We start from the raw sequence: 20,052 nt of genomic DNA, 5'->3' as shown, positions 1-20,052 counted from the left end.
GTATAATTATTAATTACAGTGATCTTGCCAATTAATTCCAGTGATTTGGATGTATAATTACAGTGATCTTGCCAATTAATTCCAGTGATTTGGACGTATAATTACAGTGATTTTGCCAATTAATTCCAGTAATTTGGATCTATAATTATTAATTACAGTGATCTTGCCAATTAATTCCAGTGATTTGGATGTATAATTACAGTGATTTTGCCAAGTAATTCCAGTGATCTGGACGTATTATTAATTACAGTGATCTTGCCAATTAATTCCAGTGATTTGGATGTATAATTACAGTGATCTTGCCAATTAATTCCAGTAATTTGGACGTATAATTCCAGTGATTTTGCCAATTAATTCCAGTGATTTGGACATATAATTCCAGTGATTTGGACGTATAATTCCAGTTGGAATTGTTTGTGTCACTTGGCTTAGTCATACAGCTACCTCATTGCACCTCTTTGACATTTTTGCATGAGGTGCTGTTTGGGGCCTAGTTTTTGAAAAGTGCCAGCCTGTGTGACACTGCCGTATGAGTCCAGGGGTACTGCTGTATTAGTCCTGGGGTACTGCCGTATAAATCCACCAATTGCAGATTTTTTTAAAAGTGACTGGAGTGTGCTGGAGATGCTGTCAGTGGACTGAACAATTGCGGCCCACTCTCGACATTCAGCCACTGCGTGACACTACATGACACTACTAGATGGGCCAGGTGGTTGTGTCGCTTGGCTTAGTCATACAACTACCACATTGCAATTCTTTTTCTTCTTTGCATGATGTGCTGTTTGGGGCCTTTTTTTTATATCTGCCCTCCTGTCTGCCACTGCAGTGCCACGCCTAGATGGGCCAATTGTTTGTGTTGCTTGGCTTAGTCATACAACTACCTCATTGCAATTCTTTTTCTTCTTTGCATCATGTGCTGTCTGGGGCCTTTTTTTTTTTATATCTGCCCTCCTGTCTGACACTGCAGTGCCACTCCTAGATGGGCCAGGTGTTTGTGTTGTCCACTTGTGTCGCTTAGATTAGTCATCCAGCAACCTCGGTGCAGCCTTTTGGCCTAAAAAAAATATTATGAGGTGTGAGGTGTTCAGAATAGACTGGAAATGATTGCAATTGAGGTTAATAATACCGTAGGGGCAAAATTACCCCCAAATTCTGTGATTTTAGCTGATTTTATGTTTTTTTTCAAAAATCATCCAGATCCAAAACCAAAATACGAAATGGTGGTTTTGGCAAAACCAAGCCAAAACCAAAACATGAAAGTGGAATTAGAACCAAAACACAAAACACGAAAAATGCCAGCCGCACATCTCTAATATATATATATATATATATATATATATATATATATATATATATACACACACACACACACACACACACACACAGTACTGTTCAAAAGTTTAGGTATGTGCGAAACTAAAAAAGGCTGCAAAGTATGAATGCTTTCGAAAATAGAAATGTTAATAGTTTTTGTCAAGTAACATTATGCAAAGTAAATGAACAGAAGAGAAATCTAAATCAAAACAATATATTTGGTGTGACCACGCTTTGGGCTGGATGTAATGACGCCCAAGTTCAGCAGCCGTGCAGGATGCTGGCCGAACTCTGACTTTTTTTAAAAAGGCACTCACAAGTATTACTCAGATGTTTTTTAAAAGGGGCAATAACTTACAAGGCTAAACCACTCCATGTAAGTGAATGTCCCTTGAGCTTATCAGAGTTTGTCTGGCATCCTGCACGGCCTCCAAACCCGGGCATCATTACATCCGGCCCTTGTTTTTTTTCAAAACAGCATAAATTCAAATTCTTCTAGGTTCACTTGCCCACAGTTTTGAAGGAACTCAGCAGAGAGGTTGTTCCAAGTAACTTGTAGATATAACCGCAGATCTTCTGTGGATGTAGGCTTGCTCAAATCCTTCTGTCTCTTCATGTAATCCCAGACAGACTCGATGATGTTGAGATCAGGGCTCTGTGGGTGCCATATCATCACTGTCAGGACTCCTTGTTCTTCTTTATGTTGAGGATAGTTCTTAATGACATTGGCTGTATGTTTGGGGTCGTTGTCCTGCTGCAGAATGAATTTGGAGCCAATCAGACACTGATTGGGTATTGCATGACGGTACGTAATTGCCTGCATTTCTCAGCATTCACAAAGAAACAGGCGATGTTGAGGAAAAGACGAAGTGGTCAGCCAAGGAAACTTAGATCATCAGATAAAAGACACATCATGCTTACTTCCCTTCGAAATCGGAAGATGTACAGCAGTGCCATCAACTCAGAACTGTAAGAAAGCAGTGGGACCCAGGTACACCAATCTACAGTTTGGGGAAGTCTGGCCAGAAATGGTCTTCATGGAAGAATTGCACCCAAAAAGCCATACCTTTGATGTGGAAACAAGGCCAAGCGACTCAACTATGCTTGAAAACATAGGAAGTGGGATACAGAAAAATGGCAGCAGGTGCTCTGGACTGATGAGTCAAAATTTAAAATATTTGACTGTAACAGTAGACAGTGTGTTTGCCGAAGGAATGGAGTGTGGTACAATAATGTCTGCAGGCAACATTGAAGCATGGTGGAGGTTCTTTGCAAGTTTGGGGCTGCATTTCAGCAAATGGAGTTGGGGATTTGGTCAGAATTTATGGTGTCCTCAATGCTGAGAAATACAGTCAAGTACTTATCCATCATGCAGTACCATCTGGGAAGCATCTGATTGGCACCAAATTTAGTCTGCATCAGGACAACGACCCCAAACATACAGTCAATGTCATTAAGTACTTTTTTCAGCATAAAGAAAATCAAGGAGTCTGAAAGTGATGATATGGCCCCCACAGAGCTTATGCTTAAGATTGCTTATGCCTATGGCCGGCTCTGCCTAGCGTGAATGTGTATGCATGTACATATGGTAAGGAATATAGATTGTAAGCTCCACTGGGGCAGGGACTTATGTGATATGTGTGCGCTATATAAATAACTGGTAATAAATAATAAATATCATTGTACAGTCCAGAGACACCACCTCCTCCCATATTTCTGCCTGAACAGCTCATTAACACCTCTGAGACTACACAGGTAGCCAGGCGTTGTTAAGTTTCCATGCTCCATCTGTCTGTGCAGGGAATTTATCTACAGAAACATTCCATATAGCAAGGATGCTTTCTCTGTACAAAATACTTTTTTATGCACACATGTCTACATTATTGATGGAATGCCTATACTATGTTATACTCAATAATGATAAGAAAGCAGTTTAGGTAAAGTAGTATAAAGCGGCAGGACTAGACAAATATGTATTTATTTTTTTTGAAGATTGTGAGGACTGTCCACATATAACCACTTTATCAAATCTAAGAAAAAGAATAAAGTAAAAGCTGCCCCTCATTTGCAGTATACAGAGGTGGCCAAGCTCAGTTGTCAGGGTTTCCCGACTGTTCATGTTTTCCAGATCTCCCAGCTGGTGGACAGGTACATTTATTAATGACAAATCCTTGGGCCTGATGTAGCTGCTTATAGCCCCACCCACATCCCACCACAGCTGTGTATGCAGCCCTTAGCTATCCCTGTGTGTACAGCCTGGGGGTGCATAGGGTGATTCCTGACTCTGGGAATATGTAAAAACAATTATAATGATCCTCTGCTAGTCATAATTTGCAAACACTATATATATATATATATATATATATATATACAGCGCATACCTCCCACCATGAACCTCTCCAGGAGGGACAAAATGCTCTGCTCCTGGACATTTCTTTTAATGTATAATTGCCGGCACCTGCTTTGAACAGGTAATAGATAAGAAAGGTGTTTCAGCACAGGTGATGGCAATCATGCATTAAAAGGGAAATCCAGGAGCAGAGCATTCTGTCCCTCCTGGAGAGGGTCATGTTGGGAGATATGTACAGAGGCGTCACTAGAGTTGGTGTCACCCGATGTGGTAACTCATGGTGTCACCTCCCCCATGGACCTCCTACTGTATCACGCCACATGGAATCCTTAGTTATGTTTTTGCACTAGTTTTACTTGTAACTCATAAATCACTGAATGTAGTGGCAATAGTGGTGACATAAACTACTAACAAAATTAACATTATACAAACGGAGCCTCCGTTATTATTGCTCCATCTGTCTATTTATATATTATATCACAGTGATCAAAGTGGGAATTTTGCAGTGGGGGCATGGAAAATTGAAAGGGCTAGTGTCCACTCGAGGGTGTATTGTGGCACACGCCGATAAAATGGGTATAGCCAATCAGAAGAGGCGTGTCCTTAAGAGGCACTGGATGAGAGAGAGGACACATGGTGGAGGAAGGACTGAGGAGGACGGGGGTATTGGGTAAGAGGGGGGATGCAGGGTGGGAGGACATAATGGTTACAGGGACAGTGGAATGGGGAGATGCTGGGTGGGAGAGGACGCTGGGTGGGAGAGGGATATACTGGGGATTGGGACACTGGGTGGAAGAAGACGCTGGGTGGGAGAGGGACAAACTGGGGATTGGGACACTGGGTGGGAGAGGGACATACAAGAGATTGGGACACTGGGTGGGAGAGAACATACTGGAGATTGGGACACTGGGTGGGAGAGGACGCTGGGTGGGAGAGGGACATACTGGAGATTGGGACAATGAGTGGGAGAGGACGCTGGGTGGGAGAGGGACATACTGGGGATTGGAACACTGGGTGGAAGACGACGCTGGGTGGGAGAGGGACATACTGGGGATTGGGACACTGGGTGGGAGAGGGACATACAGGAGATTGGGACGCTGGGTGGGAGAGAACATACTGGAGATTAGGACGCGGTGTGGGAGAGGGACATACTGGAGATTGGGACACTGAGTGGGAGAGGATGCTGGGTGGGAGAGGGACATACTGGGGATTGGGACACTGGGTGGAAGTAGACGCTGGGTGGGAGAGGGACATTCTGGAGATTGGGACACTGGGTGGGAGAGGACGCTGGGTGGGAGAGGGACATACTGGAGATTGGGACGCTGGGAGGGAGAGGGACATACTGGAGATTGGGACACTGGGTGGGAGAGGGACATACTGGAGATTGGGACACTAGGTGGGAGATGACACTGGGTGGGAAAGGAACATACTGGAGATTGGGACACTGGGTGGGAGAGGATGCAGGGTGGGAGAGGGACATACTGGAGATTGGGATGCTGGGTGGGAGAGGGACATACTGGAGATTGGGACACTGGGTGGGAGATGACGCTGGGTGGGAGAAGGACATACTGAAGATTGGGACACTGGGTGGGAGAGGATGCCGGGTGGGAGGGGGACATACTGGGGATTGGGACACTGAGTGGGGATTGGGACACTGGGTGGGAGAGGATGCAGGGTGGGAGAGGGACATACTGGAGATTGGGATGCTGGGTGGGAGAGGGACATACTGGAGATTGGGACGCTGGGTGGGAGAGGGACATACTGGAGATTGGGACACTGGGTGGGAGAGGGACATACTGGGGATTGGGACACTGGGTGGGAGAGGGACATACTGGAGATTGGGACACTGGGTGGGAAAGGGACATACTGGAGATTGGGACACTGGGTGGGAGATGACACTGGGTGGGAAAGGGACATACTGGAGATTGGGACACTGGGTGGGAGAGGATGTAGGGTGGGAGAGGGACATACTGGAGATTGGGACACTGGGTGGGAGAGGGACATACTGGAGATTGGGACACTGGGTGGGAGAGGGACATACTGGAGATTGGGACCCTGGGTGGGAGAGGGACATACTAGAGATTGGGACGCTGGGTGGGAGAGGGACATACTAGAGATTGGGACGCTGGGTGGGAGAGGGACATACTGGAGATTGGGACACTGGGTGGGAGAGGATGTAGGGTGGGAGGGGGACATACTGGGGATTGGGACACTGGGTGGGGATTGGGACGCAGGGTGGGGATTGGGACGCAGGGTGGGAGAGGGACATACTGGAGATTGGGATGCTGGGTGGGAGAGGGACATACTGGGGATTGGGACACTGGGTGGGAGATGACGCTGGGTGGGAGAAGGACTTACTGGAGATTGGGACACTGGGTGGGAGAGGATGCAGGGTGGGAGGGGGACATACTGGGGATTGGGACACCGGGTGGGGATTGGGACGCAGGGTGGGAGGTGGACATACTGGGGATTGGGACGCAGGGTGGGAGAGGGACATACTGGGGATTGAGAGATCCTGGGAGGGAGAGGATGCAGGGTGGGAGAGGGACATACTGGGGATTGAGAGATGCTGGGAGGGAGAGGATGCAGGGTGGGAGAGGGACATACTGGGGATTGAGAGATGCTGGGAGGGAGAGGATGCAGGGTGGGAGAGGGACATACTGGGGATTGAGAGATGCTGGGAGGGAGAGGATGCAGGGTGGGAGAGGGACATACTGGGGATTGAGAGATGCTGGGAGGGAGAGGATGCAGGGTGGGAGAGAGACATACTGGGGATTGAGAGATGCTGGGAGGGAGAGGACGCAGGGTGGGAGGGGGAGATACTGGAGATTGTCATTTAATTTTAAAGCCTACCAGCTCCAGCATTAACCAAGAGCCCGGCGGTGCTCCTTCAGCGGCAGGGACGAGATCCAGGCTCATCTTCTGTATGCGCCCGGCGGTGCTCCGGTAGTGACAGGCAGGGATGAGAGCACCGCCAGCTGCAAAGACGAGAGCCAGACGCACCCCACGTGGGCGCTGTGTACTGAAATCAAGTCTCCTCACATTCTCCCTCCCAGAATGGCCTGCGGTTCCGGCGTATAGAGATTGCGGCAGTACGGACCTGGCGGCGCCGCGGCGGTGAACACAAGCAGGCCAGGCGGGTGTCTGAATTACTTGCATAGGCCTGCACAGCACATTTTATTAGGGGGTGCACCCTCGGAGGGGTGTGTCTAGCACCGCCTTTTGGGCGTGTTTAGCACCATCTATTGATGGTCAACGCTATATAAAATATCCACCCTTGTACCAATCCTAATAAAGCAGATACATTGGCAGATGTTGTGGTGTGCACCAAACAAACACCCCTGATGGCACTCACTGCAATTATACTGCTCCTCCTCAGCCTGGTCTGGCTCCCCCTTACTTTCCCCTGCAAGTTGCAGCAGCTTACTTACAAGTCAGTCACTCACTGACACTGACAGTCGCAGACTAGTACTGCTGCTGCTGGAAAAACGAGTGACGTGTCAATGCTGCTGTGGACCGCCTGCCAGTATTAAATTTGTCTTCGTAAGAGGAACGCTGGCTGCATGCTGATCCTCATCAGTGGCTGGCGTTGGCATAGCATAGAAGGAGAGAGGTGGGTGTGCGAGCAGCATGACGTAATCACATCACATCACGCTGTTTTTGTACATGGTGGTGGAGCCGGGAGTTTGAAAGCCGGTGGCAGTGGCACCCTTGATTAACCCAGGCGTCCGCTCAGTAATGCAGTCCTGACAGGGTGCAGCGCAGAGGGGACAGTAATCAGCCTACTCGGCAATCACTGCATCAGGCATGTGAGATCGAGGTGCCAGACATTAGGGGGTGCCTGTGCACACCAGGCACCCCCCCCCCTGCGCACACCTATGATTACTTGGTGCCTGGGTGTGAGTGTGGGTGCAGACATGGATGGGATGGAAGTTCGGGTGTGCAGCTCTTTTTGGTGTCGCCCCGTTGACGCCACTGTGTGTGTGTGTGTGTGTGTGTATATATATATATATATATATATGTGTGTATATATATATAATATATATATATATATATATATACATACATACACAATATAAAATACAATATACACACTTTATTGGGTGCCCATTTCAAGGGCTAGTTAAAATCTCCCTTTGCTCACAGAACAGCCTGAATTAATTCTTCTTTCATGGATTCAACAAGGTGCTGAAAACATTCCTTAGAGATTCTGGCCCACAGTGACATGACAGCATCACGCAGTTGCCACATATCAGTCATGCGCAAATCTCACATTCCTCCACACACAAAAAAGTATTTTGGCTATTGAATTGAAATCTAGTGAATGAGAAGGCATTGGAGTACCCTAAACATATGGGATACATTTACTAAGCAAGGTTTTTAAAAGTCGCCGTGTCTATGGGGGGTTGTGGATACTGGAAATAATTTAAATATAAAACCATGTGTGTTTTATATTTCATATTATTGCCCTTTTAAATCCAAAGGAACCTGGTGTGATCTTCTGCTGCTGTAGCCAGAGGCGTAACTAGGGTTTTCGGAGCCCAGGGCCAGCTGAAGAGTGGCGCCCCCCCCCCCCCCAAAAAAAAAAAACGCCAAAAGAAGTATGTGCGCGCGCCAAAGGAGTGTGGCCACGCACCAGAAGGGGTGTGGCCACTGAAAATGCCCCACTGTGCCAGTTACATTGCCCCACAGTGCCAGTTACATGCCCCACAGTGCCAGATACATTGCCCCACAGTGCGTTACATTGCCCCACAGTGCCAGTTACATTGCCCCACAGTGCCAGTTACAAGACTGTTACCCCCCCGCCACTGCCGCTTACTTCAGTCGGGCCGTCAGTCACTCACCGCTGCGGCGCTTCCCTCTGCTATGTGAGGGGAGGAGAGCACAGCGCAGCGCCTCTCCTGCCCCTCACCGCCCCAGGTCTCCGGCGGCGGCTATGTGAGACCGGACACACGCAGCGGTGCTGTCAGCGGCGGTGAGGGGAGGGAGAGACGCTGCACTCTCCTCCCCTCACATTTCGGCGTGACGGGGGCGAGTGGGGCATGATGCCCTGGCCGCCGGCGGCGCCCCCCTCTCCTGGGCCTGCCAAGGTGCCCAGGGCACGTGCCCCACTCACCCTACCCTAGTTACGCCTTTGGCTGTAGCTAATCCAGTTCCAGGTTGGCCATGCTGTGCATACCACTATTGTAATGCATAGTTCTTTGAGTTAATGATGCCTTTAAGTGTGCTTGAACTAGTCATGCAATTCGCCTGTGACTTTCTCAGGAGCTTCCACTGAGTTGCATCAGGGCAAAACTTGTTGGGTACATAGGGGGTAATTCCAAGTTGATCGCAGCAGGAAATTTTTTAGCAGTTGGGCAAAACCATGGCCGCTCGTTGCCGAATTTTGCTATATTGCGATTAGTCGCTTACTACGCATGCGCTTAGTTATTTTACTCAAAAGTTAGGTATTTTACTCACGGCATCACAAGGATTTTTCTTCGTTCTGGTGATCGGAGTGTGATTGACAGGAAGTGGGTGTTTCTGGGCGGAAACTGGACGTTTTATGGGTGTGTGTGAAAAAACGCTGCCGTTTCTGGGAAAAACGCGGGAGTGTCTGGAGAAACGGGGGAGTGCCTGGGCGAACACTGGGTGTGTTTGTGACGTCAAACCAGGAACGAAACTGACTGAACTGATCGCAGTGGCAGAGTAAGTGTCGAGCTACTCAGAAACTGCTAAGAAATTTCTATTCGCAATTTTGCGAATCTTTCGTTCGCAATTCTGCTAAGCTAAGATACACTCCCAGAGGGCGGTGGCTTAGCGTGTGCAATGCTGCTAAAAGCAGCTAGCGAGCGAACAACTCGGAATGAGGGCCCATGTGCACTGCAGGGGAGGCAGATATAACATGTGCAGAGAGAGTTAGATTTGGGTGTGGTGTGTTCAATCTGCAATCTAAATTGCAGTGTAAAGATAAAGCAGCCATGCACAGAAACAAAATAACAAACCCAAATCAAACTCTCTCTGCAAATGTTATATCTGCCTCCCCTGCAGTGCACATGGTTTTGCCCAACTGCTAAAAAAAATTCCTGCTGTGATCAACTTGGAATTACCCCCATAGTGTTTAATGGTTGATGTCTTCTGGTTAATATTCAGATGAACCTAATTATTTCATATATATTGTATATTTGATTCCGAGTTTTTTGGTAAATTGTGTATGCCCAACCAGAATTGCGCTAAGTTGTCTTTAATGTAGTGATGTGCAACGGAAATTTTTCAGGTTTTGTGTTTTGGTTTTGGATTCTGTTCCGCGGCCGTGTTTTGGATTCGGACGCGTTTTGGCAAAACCTCCCTGAAATTTTTTTGTCGGATTCGGGTGTGTTTTGGATTTGGGTGTTTTTTTACAAAAAACCCTCAAAACAGCTTAAATCATAGAATTTGGGGATCATTTTGATCCCATAGTATTATTAACCTCAATAACCATAATTTCCACTCATTTTCAGTCTATTCTGAACACCTCACACCTCACAATATTATTTTTAGTCCTAAAATTTGCACCGAGGTCGCTGGATGACTAAGCTAAGCGACCCAGGTGGCCGACACAAACACCTGGCCCATCTAGGAGTGGCACTGCAGTGTCAGGCAGGATGGCACTTCAAAAAAATAGTCCCCAAACAGCACACGATGCAGAGAAAAAAAGAGGTGCAATGAGGTAGCTGTGTGACTAAGCTAAGCGACCCAAGTGGCCGACACAAACACCTGGCCCATCTAGGAGTGGCACTGCAGTGTCAGACAGGATGGCAGATTTAAAAAATAGTCCCCAAACAGCACATGATGCAAAGAAAAAAAGAGGTGCACCAAGGTCGCTGGATGGCTAAGCTAAGCATCACAAGTGGCCGACACAAACACCTGGCCCATCTAGGAGTGGCACTGCAGTGTCAGGCAGGATGGCACTTAAAAAAAATAGTCCCCAAACAGCACATGATGCAAAGAAAAATGAAAGAAAAAAGAGGTGCAAGATGGAATTGTCCTTGGGCCCTCCCACCCACCCTTATGTTGTATAAACAGGACATGCACACTTTAACGAACCCATCATTTCAGCGACAGGGTCTGCCACACGACTGTGACTGAAATGACTGGTTGGTTTGGGCCCCCACCAAAAAAGAAGCAATCAATCTCTCCTTGCACAAACTGGCTCTACAGAGGCAAGATGTCCACCTCCTCCTCATCGTCCGATTCCTCACCCCTTTCACTGTGTACATCCCCCTCCTCACAGATTATTAATTCGTCCCCACTGGAATCCACCATCTCAGGTCCCTGTGTACTTTCTGGAGGCAATTGCTGCTGGTGAATGTCTCCACGGAGGAATTGATTATAATTCATTTTGATGAACATCATCTTCTCCACATTTTCTGGAAGTAACCTCGTACGCAGATTGCTGACAAGGTGAGCGGCTGCACTAAACACTCTTTCGGAGTACACACTGGAGGGGGGGCAACTTAGGTAAAATAAAGCCAGTTTCTGCAAGGGTCTCCAAATTGCCTCTTTTTCCTGCCAGTATACGTACGGACTGTCTGACGTGCCTACTTGGATGCGGTCACTCATATAATCCTCCACCATTCTTTCAATGGTGACAGAATCATATGCAGCGACAGTAGACGACATGCCAGCAGGTGGGCTCGGAATTCTTAGCCTTTTCCTCACACCCCCAGTTGTGGGAGAATGTGAAGGAGGAGCTGTTGACGGGTCACGTTCCGCTTGACTTGACAATTTTCTCACCAGCAGGTCTTTGAACCTCTGCAGACTTATGTCTGCTGGAAAGAGAGATACAACGTAGGTTTTAAATCTAGGATCGAGCACAGTGGCCAAAATGTAGTGCTCTAATTTCAACAGATTGACCACCCGTGAATCCTGGTTAAGCGAATTAAGGGCTCCATCCACAAGTCCCACATGCCTAGTGGAATCGCTCTGTTTTAGCTCCTCCTTCAATGTCTCCAGCTTCTTCTGCAAAAGCCTGATGAGGGGAATGACCTGACTCAGGCTGGCAGTGTCTGAACGGACTTCACGTGTGGCAAGTTCAAAGGGTTGCAGAACCTTGCACAACGTTGAAATCATTCTCCACTGCGCTTGAGTCAGGTGCATTCCCCCTCCTTTGCCTATATCGTAGGCAGATGTATAGGCTTGAATGGCCTTTTGCTGCTCCTCCATCCTCTGAAGCATATAGAGGGTTGAATTCCACCTCGTTACCACCTCTTGCTTCAGATGATGGCAGGGCAGGTTCAGGACTGTTTGCTGGTGCTCCAGTCTTTGGCACGCGGTGGCTGAATGCCGAAAGTGGCCCGCAATTCTTCGGGCCACCGACAGCATCTCTTGCACGCCCCTGACGTTTTTTAAATAATTCTGCACCACCAAATTCAATGTATGTGCAAAACATGGGACGTGCTGGAATTTGCCCAAATGTAATGCACGCACAATATTGGTGGCGTTGTCCGATGTCACAAATCCCCAGGAGAGTCCAATTGGGGTAAGCCATTCTGCGATGATGTTCCTCAGTTTCCGTAAGAGGTTGTCAGCTGTGTGCCTCTTATGGAAAGCGGTGATACAAAGCGTAGCCTGCCTAGGAACGAGTTGGCGTTTGCGAGATGCTGCTACTGGTGCCGCCGCTGCTGTTCTTGCTGCGGGAGGCAATACATCTACCCAGTGGGCTGTCACAGTCATATAGTCCTGAGTCTGCCCTGCTCCACTTGTCCACATGTCCGTGGTTAAGTGGACACTGGGTACAACTGCATTTTTTAGGACACTGGTGACTCTTTTTCTGACGTCTGTGTACATTTTCGGTATCGCCTGCCTAGAGAAATGGAACCTAGATGGTATTTGGTACCGGGGGACACAGTACCTCAATCAAGTCTCTAGTTGCCTGTGAATTAACGGTGGATACCGTAAACACGTTTCTCACCACCCAGGCTGCCAAGGCCTGAGTTATCTGCTTTGCAGCAGGATGACTGCTGTGATATTTCATCTTCCTCGCAAAGGACTGTTGGACAGTCAATTGCTTACTGGAAGTAGTACAAGTGGTCTTTCGACTTCCCCTCTGGGATGACGATCGACTCCCAGCAGCAACAACAGCAGTGCCAGCAGCAGTAGACGTTACACTCAAGGATCCATCGGAGGAATCCCAGTCAGGAGAGGACTCGTCAGACTTGACAGTGACATGGCCTGCAGGACTATTGGCTTTCCTGTGTAAGGAGGAAATTGACACTGAGGGAGTTGGTGGTGTGGTTTGCAGGAGCTTGGTTACAAGAGGAAGGGATTTAGTGGTCAGTGGACTGCTTCCGCTGTCACCCAAAGTTTTTGAACTTGTCACCGACTTCTGATGAATGCGGTCCAGGTGACGTATAAGGGAGGATGTTCCTAGGTGGTTAACGTTCTTACCCCTACTTATTACAGCTTGACAAAGGCAACACACGGCTTGACACCAGTTGTCTGCATTTCTGTTGAAATAATTCCACACCGAAGAGGTGATTTTTTTTTGTATTTTAACCAGGCATGTCAATGGCCATATTCGTCCCACGGACAACAGGTGTCTCCCCGGGTGCCTGACTTAAACAAACCACCTCACCATCAGAATCCTCCTTGTCAATTTCCTCCCCAGCGTCAGCAACACCCATATCCTCATCCTGGTATACTTCAACAGTGACATCTTCAATTTGACTATCAGGAACTGGACTGCGGGTGCTCCTTCCAGCACTTGCAGGGGGCGTGCAAATGGTGGATGGCGCAACCTCTTCCCGTCCAGTATTGGGAAGGTCAGGCATCGCAACCAACACAATTGGACTCTCCTTGGGGATTTGTGATTTAGAAGAACGCACAGTTCTTTGCTGTGCTTTTGCCATCTTAACTCTTTTAAGTTTTCTAGCAGGAGGATGAGTGCTTCCATCCTCAGGTGAAGCTGAACCACTAGCCTTGAACATAGGCCAGGGCCTCAGCCGTTCCTTGCCACTCCGTGTCGTAAATGGCACATTGGCAAGTTTACGCTTCTCCTCAGACGATTTTGATTTAGATTTTTGGGTCATTTTACTGAGCTTTATTTTTTTTGATTTTACATGCTCTCTACTATGACATTGTGCATCGGCCTTGGCAGACGACGTTGATGGCATTTCATCGTCTCGGCCATGACTAGTGGCAGCAGCTTCAGCACGAGGTGGAAGTGGATCTTGATCTTTCCCTATTTTACCCTCCACATTTTTGTTCTCCATTTTTTAATGTGTGGAATTATATGCCAGTAATAGATCAACGTATAATACTGGTGGTCACTGGTCAGCAAAACTCTGCACTGTACTCCTCCTATATAATACTGCTGGTCCCCAGTCCCCACAATAAAGCAGTGTGAGCACAGATATATGCAGCACACTGAGCACAGATATGGAGCGTTTTTCAGGCAGACAACGTATACTGGTGGTCACTGGTCAGCAAAACTCTGCACTGTACTCCTCCTATATAATACTGCTGGTCCCCAGTCCCCGCAATAAAGCAGTGTGAGCACAGATATATGCAGCACACTGAGCACAGATATGGAGCGTTTTTAAGGCAGACAACGTATAATACTGGTGGTCACTGGTCAGCAAAACTCTGCACTGTACTCCTCCTATATAATACTGCTGGTCCCCAGTCCCCACAATAAAGCAGTGTGAGCACAGATATATGCAGCACACTGAGCACAGATATGGAGCGTTTTTCAGGCAGACAACGTATACTGGTGGTCACTGGTCAGCAAAACTCTGCACTGTACTCCTCCTATATAATACTGCTGGTCCCCAGTCCCCGCAATAAAGCAGTGTGAGCACAGATATATGCAGCACACTGAGCACAGATATGGAGCGTTTTTAAGGCAGACAACGTATAATACTGGTGGTCACTGGTCAGCAAAACTCTGCACTGTACTCCTCCTATATAATACTGCTGGTCCCCAGTCCCCACAATAAAGCAGTGTGAGCATAGATATATGCAGCACACTGAGCACAGATATGGAGCGTTTTTCAGGCAGACAACGTATACTGGTGGTCACTGGTCAGCAAAACTCTGCACTGTACTCCTCCTATAATACTGCTGGTCCCCAGAATAAAGATATTTGCACTGCAGCCCCCTGAAACAAAGTGAGAGGACGCCAGCCACGTCCTCTCACTATCATTTCCAATGCATGACTGAAAAATGGTGGCTATGCGCGGCTTTATATAGAATCCGAATCTCGCGAGAATCCGACAGCGGGATGATGACGTTCGGGCGCACTCGGGTTAACCGAGCAAGGCGGGAAGATTCGAATCTGCCTCGGAACCGTGTAAAAAGGGTGAAGTTCGGGGGGGTTTGGATTCCGACGAACCGAACCCGCTCATCACTACTTTTATGTCTTAGATTTTTTTGAGCTGTATTAAAAGAAGAACTGGTTTATGGAGGACCAGCTATGAAGATTTTGAGAGATCAGATAAGCTATACCACTTTAACTTTTTGGTACAGGACCACCTACTTCTTTTTATTGCAAATATGGTAAACATTGTTATGTTACGATACTAGGAGACACCCTTGTTTTTTTTGTTTGTTTGATTTATGAAAAAGCTACAAAAATCAATCAAACAATCAATCAATCAATCAATCAATCTGTACACCTATCATACTTGCCTTCTTACCTCCGGGAGGGAGCAGCCAGGTTGCACAGGAGGGGGTGGTCCGGGGGCGTGGAGTAGGTGGTCTAGGAGCATGGAGGCGGCAGTCTGGGGGTGTGGAGACGTGATTGTGCCATTGTAGCCCCACCCACCACTTTACAATGTCCACATTACCAGCTTTGTAAAGTGAGGGGTAGGGCTACGATGATGCGATTTAGCGTGAATCACGTCATCGCCCCTGGGGTGAGCTGAAGAAAGCGGGGATGCGGGACACTTGCACACTTTCCAGGTTAACCGGGGGTGCCACCTGATTTTCGGGAGCCTCCTGGCTATTCTGGGAGAGTAGGCAAGTATGACACATACAGTATATGCATGCATACATAACTGTATACAGTATATACATATATACACATAACATAAGCACACATATCTCCAGTCTATAGACCCTACTCAGTAAGGATTGCAAATTCAGTTTTTTAGCAGAATTTGCAATCCTTTGCCTCGCATGCTGGGGGCCGCCCATTGCAGGGCAAGGCCACCCAGCATGCTAACCGCTACCCCCCATCTGCGATCGCGCCGCAATTAGTGTGCGGTCGCAGAAATAAGGGAAGCCTCTTGCTGGCGCAGCCTGGCTGTGACGGCAGGAGGCCCGCCGCCATCCTTTTGATTGGAGCCACTCCAATAACGCCGTCGCCACGCCCCCATTCGGAAGCCACCACCCCCACAACACTCAGTCTTGGAAATTAAGACGGAGCATCATTGTAATTATTGCAGTTGAACCGGGATTTGCGATACAACCTGAATGAGGGCCTATGTCAGAACTACCTTCAAGGAAAAGAACAAGATGATAGGCTTCATATGACAGAAATAGAATGGCCAGCTCAGTCTCCAAACTTAAACCCCATTGAGCTGGTTTCGAATGAACAGGAAAAAACTTCTTATGGCTCCCTATGCTTTTCTCGCAGCGCCATTTTTTTAGTGATGTTTTGAGAAAGAAGGCATCGCACGGAAGCTATCCAAGACTCCTGCACTGTGCCAGGTTCTTTGCTCTCTTCTGCACATGCGCCAGCTCTCTGAATTTATCACCGGAAACATGGCACCATAGGAGAAACATAGGGAGCTGCTGTATGGCAGCGGCTAGATCCCCTGCAGGTAATGTACCCTCTGACATCATCATCCATTGGTATTAGTAAACTGTGGAGTGCAGAGCGGAGCGAGCCACCATGCCTGAAGCATGGTGAGCAAAGCGAGCCTGTGAGGGTACAAGTTTCTACTGTTGGTGTACAAATAACATGTAAAATCCTACATATGGGACATAAAAATAACAGTGCTTTAAGGGCATGGAACTACCCTCCCGCCCGCAGTCAACGTCACATCTACATACACTAACTGAAGGGGTTATAGACACAACTGCTGTACCATACAGGTAGCACATTTCCACAGACCCAGAGAGATGCTTCATGTATACAGGCTTCCCCAGTTCTTAGTATATCCCTGGGCCTCTTGGTACTGTTACAAAACACCTGCTGTACTTTATAAACTTCACTACGCCAAGCATCACATTTCGCAAGCAATAGTTTGATGCATTAAAGCAACTAGCTTTTCTTTACAGCAGCCTTTTATGAGGGTTTTTTTAGTGATGAGCGGATTCGGTTTTACTCGGTTCTCAAAACGGCATCTTATTGGCTATCCAAAACACGTGACATCCGTGAGCCAATAAGATGCAGTTTTGAGAACCGAGTAAAACCGAATCCGCTCATCACTAGTTTTTTTTCACAGAGACACAGGTGAGTACAGTAAATAACAAATTTGGTACATTTTCCAGTCTTTTTGGGAGAACAACAAACCAAGCCACATTTGTGCGGTCTGTGGTCGAGTTTATAAGCAGTGCACTATAGGATGCTTAGAACAAGGGCCTGTCTCCGAACAGCTGCAGTCTTAGAGAATGTTTTGTGGTGAGATACAGTAACCATGGCTCTCGTGGAAACCAGACAGCTATGGTCCAACAGGCAAATCCATTCAGCATACAGTAAGAAATATAAACAGTACTATTCATTTCAGTAATACACATTGAAATCTTGCTTCCTAAATAATAAGTATATCGACAAGTAATATTTGTTTGGTGTACAGCAGCTAATTACATCATTAGCAAATCAGCCAATGTTTAGCATCTCGAGCAGCAGGGAATGAAAAGATGCAGTGTGCTTGTTCTGGTACCAGGGAAAGGCACACAGGATTTGGGATGACATCATGTTACATGCACCTATGTAAACGCTGCAGATGTAGAACAATACCCCTATACACTAAAATAAGAGGCAAAAACATCCTTTCCCAGGCAAGCAAAGACATCTATTGCATTTTCCTCTCTCATAACACAATGACGATGTGATTAAATTATATAACACACAGCTCTCGATCACTGATAACCCAATTTTTGACCCCATAGATCTACAGAAGGGCTGATGTTGTTCAGAAAGCTTTGATAGGCATCTTTTTTGTAATGCTTTGTTCCTGAAACAGCAATGTAGATTTTCTAGTCTGACAGGTACGTAGTTAGCATACTTTTTTGGTTATTGTTTTCGCATAAGCTCAATTTCTAATAAGTATTATCTGTCCACAAAGGAAACATTAATCACAAGGATAAAAAAAAAAAAAAAAAAAGGAAAATAAAGCAAGTGTATTTCAAATCGCTTAAACCTTCTACTACCACATATAGTATACGACATATGGATGTGTATATTGTTTTTTCATTAGCTTGCATTGCTACCTGCAAGAAAGGGGTTAATGGAAGGTGAAATGCCAACATCAAAAGATCAGGTCACACTCAAAAGAGACAATTAATTAATTCTTTCATACAAGAGATGGAGACTTTTGAGGGGAGGGGAGGTTGAATACATTACATAACACAAATTGCAGACAAAGGGTTAACATATATATATATATCACCATGTCCCCTTATTACCTCTCGCTCCGGTATAGTGACACAGCCGCGGTGGAGGATCGGGTGCTCCTGTCAGTATGTATGTGTGTGCGTGTGTGTGTGTCTGTGCAGAATCTGACGGTGCCTGTTGCCAAGGTGACGTTTTCTTAGGCTGTCTCCCAAAGGGTGGGCTTACAGAAAACGTTTTTTTTTATAAACCTGACAAAGACAGCAAAGCCTTGCTACAGCATCCCTGAGACATAATAATGTGCAGTCTTAATTATGCTGCAAATATGCAGTGTCACATAACATGCCACTCTATAATTATGCAATATTATATCAACTGTATTTAAAGCAATCAATAGGCTCCCAGTTGGGAATGGTAATTATGAACAATGGAATATACAAAATAATAATAATTGTGATGAGAGCAGCACAGCTAATCAGAGATTACAATCTGTAGGGAACATGGCAGTGGTTTTCAAAAATGTTCCATCCAGGATACTCATATGCTGGGTACGCACTGCATTGATCTTCCATTGAATGACACAAAATATCATTACATGATTAATGTAACCACACCGCATTGTATATTGCATCTCATGTGCAGCACATCAGATCAGACGATGTGACCACACAATTCATCATACGATGAATCACGTGTACACACTACACTATGGCCGTGCAGAGTTCTGGCAGGCATCATATTGCATGACAAATTGTATAGCGTGTACCCAGCTTTAGATTAGACAACATGCATGTAGGTCACCAATAGGCTTCACCTGATTGTCTTATGTGTGTTTTGTGACAATGTTGGTCACATTCACGGCTTTGGGTAGGTTATGAAATAAAGCTCTAATATCAATCATGTTCATACAGTACCTGTGGGGGTATACGTTTAATTTTCTGGCTGTTGGGATCCCAGCGGTCAGGATACAGACGCTGTGATGCCGGCGCAACAGGACTATTCCCAGTCATGGGTGTCCATGACACCCACGTTGTTATGATTCCAGTACTTCTGACCAGAGGAGATCTTATGACAAAGGCCAGAGTACTGGAAGGGAATGCTGGTTACGGGAGCAGGAAAGCCTAGTAACCCCTGGCGCCCTAACTCCGTTGTCTCGCCCGTGTTATCAGAAATCCCCTGCGAGACTATGGTTGCTTGAGCCCATGGCAGCCGCGTTTGAAGGGCGGATTATGTCTGCCCAACTCCGATGCCCCCTCAGGTCTTAATGGGAGACAAAGGGAAATCCGAGACAGGGTGATAACAAGGGGCCCTCTGACTAAACAACCAGGCCAGGGGCTACAAGCTAACTAAACTTAAACCAGAAGTATGTGCGGACAAACCGCCAGGGAAAAGGACAACCAAAATCCACTAATCCGTTACTCCTACCCAGCACCGCTGGATACCAGAGTGGATTTGTGGGAGCGGAATCCTCCGCAAAAGCTCCGAGATTCAATATAACAAATAATAAATAGTAAGCGGTCAAGCCGCAACACACGGCTACGCCGCGACTCACGAACACCACAGGATGTTAAAGGTGCTCGGTCAGGACTCCAGGAACAGATGACAACTTCCGAGTACTGGACCACTGAGGACAGGAACGACCGGAAAGAGCAGGACTGGAAACACTCTCTGCAACAGATACAGCAAACAGGAAGCTATTACCGGCGTCTGTGAGAAGTCCTGAGAGTGCCTTTAAATGGAAGCCCTCCAATCAGGTGCCAGACAGGGCTAATTACAAACATGCCGTGCAGCTGCCATACTGCACGGCCGGGAAACAAGTGTGGTAATTAACTTTGGACCCAGCAACGGGGAACGCGGTCCGACAGTG

General features: G+C 47.0%; 1 protein-coding gene across 1 annotated transcript in view; it reads right to left on the bottom strand.

The window, feature by feature from the left end:
• CALY (calcyon neuron specific vesicular protein) overlaps positions 1–18,367 on the bottom strand; it is a 102,123-nt gene extending 83,756 nt beyond the window's left edge. The window contains exon 1 of the mRNA XM_063958626.1: positions 18,260–18,367. The gene's annotated coding sequence lies outside the window, so the exon portion shown is untranslated. The remainder of the gene's footprint in view (positions 1–18,259) is intronic.
• Positions 18,368–20,052: the final 1,685 nt, after the last annotated feature.

Source organism: Pseudophryne corroboree, chromosome 3, assembly GCF_028390025.1.
Source record: "Pseudophryne corroboree isolate aPseCor3 chromosome 3, aPseCor3.hap2, whole genome shotgun sequence".
Classification (NCBI taxonomy): domain Eukaryota; kingdom Metazoa; phylum Chordata; class Amphibia; order Anura; family Myobatrachidae; genus Pseudophryne; species Pseudophryne corroboree.
Note: the sequence above shows the minus strand (reverse complement) of the source record. Positions and strands in the feature narration are given on the sequence as shown.